We start from the raw sequence: 1,801 nt of genomic DNA on the forward strand, positions 1-1,801 counted from the left end.
ACACACTCCTGACCCCTGCACCCTGGACATTGTACACTCCTAACCCCAGCACCCTGTACATCACAAAGCCCTCACCCCTGCACGCTCAATGTTACATACTCCATGCATTTCTTGCTACAGTATACTCTGGTAACTTTATTATGAGGATTTTGTCCTTGCAGATGTTGGAAAATATGCAATGGGACCCCAGGAGAAAATGTCTGGAAATGGCAACTTGTATACTTTGTTATATGGCTATACAAAATCAGGAACCTTTGCTGGGTCTTGCAGTTCTTAGCACTGATTCCTCCGATTATTTATTGTTATTTCTGTCAAAGACCAGCGATGTGAAAGCGGACTGAAGCGGGAAATTCTGCCTGGAATTAACCCCCCAATGTTGCTCCATACAGTTTGTCCTTATTTTCTTTCTCAATACACAGTCAGACCCCCCTCTGTAAGATCCCCGCATTTATCAGTGGGGGGGGGGGGGGTTATGTACAGCCGGTGTGACCGTGCGTTACCAGCCGTGTGATATATGACCGCGTGTTTACAATCAGGCGGAATGAACTTTTAATATGTGACTGTGCAGGGTGACATTATCAATGTAATTAAAATCTCCCGGCCTCACATAAAGGGCGCAACCTTTCATCGATCCTCGCCGCAGAGACTAATCAACACAACGCACGTTTATTTAACCCTATCCCTCACCGAGGTGGTTGGCCGCTGCTCCCGCAAGGGGTTACAGCCTTGTGGCGCCCGGGAGGCGACACCGCCGCTATGAAATAAGTGGCTGTTTGTGGTGGAGGGAATGGCAGTGGAGAGGCCGTTTATCTGACTACTTGGTATTCCAACAACATCCTTGGCATCTTGTAGGCGCTACAAAAGAAAACGACCGTCCTGGTGACCCGAATTTCTGCCCCCCCGCAGGGGAGCGCTTACGTCTCTCTGTTCCCGCTAAACGTCTTGACCTGATTTCTGCCTCTTCCTATAGCTGTCTGCTGGAGACAAATTTGCCAAACAGGTTTCTCACTCACAGTGTCCTGACCGCAAGGAGAGGCATCAGGGGACAGGCGCTGCAGTGCTGGCACCAATCTGCCACCTTAACACTTTAACCATCCAGGCTTCCTGGCATAAAGGGAAGCATATATAGTGATGGCGGTTCTGGGATGTCCAAAAACCAGGACCCATACAGAAGAACCTTCTGATATTTCCGTAAGTCCCCTATAGAGCTTCTTGTTTTGAATAAAGTCTGATCTAAACAAATGGACTCTGCAGAGAGTCCGCTGCATCCTCACAGACAGTGCAGGGTTCATCTCTGCATGCTGTCAAGTTGACAGACTTTTCTACTATTACTGTATGTAAAAGGGGACACCTGACATTACTGTACCACAACTTTATATGCTAATGTGAACTGTGAGGAGCTATGTTAGATCCCAAAAAAGATCCCTTCTGATGCGTTTGTGGCCATGTATAACAGAAGTGATGGCACCTTCATCAAACCCACATATGTCGGGGATTGCAGAAACCTGTTACAATAAGATGGGTCTGTCATATGTTAATAACTATGCTGGATTCCAGAGAATGGATGATGTTTCCTGGTCAGCTGATCAGACTCAGTGACATATTCATAGGTATATGTGCCTATAATCACTGAGTGGAGGTGACAGGGTCTCTTCAACATTCATTCCCTGCTTACTTCTGCTGTAGTCAGAAGAAAATTATAATTGGAGACAGACGGGATTGCTGTGTCACTGTTCCCCCGCGTGACATTTTTCTGTCTGAAATCATCCTGCTGCTGTCACTGTTTCATTAATTAATATCG

The sequence above is a fragment of the Pyxicephalus adspersus genome, chromosome 7, assembly GCF_032062135.1.
Source record: "Pyxicephalus adspersus chromosome 7, UCB_Pads_2.0, whole genome shotgun sequence".
Lineage (NCBI taxonomy): Eukaryota > Metazoa > Chordata > Amphibia > Anura > Pyxicephalidae > Pyxicephalus > Pyxicephalus adspersus.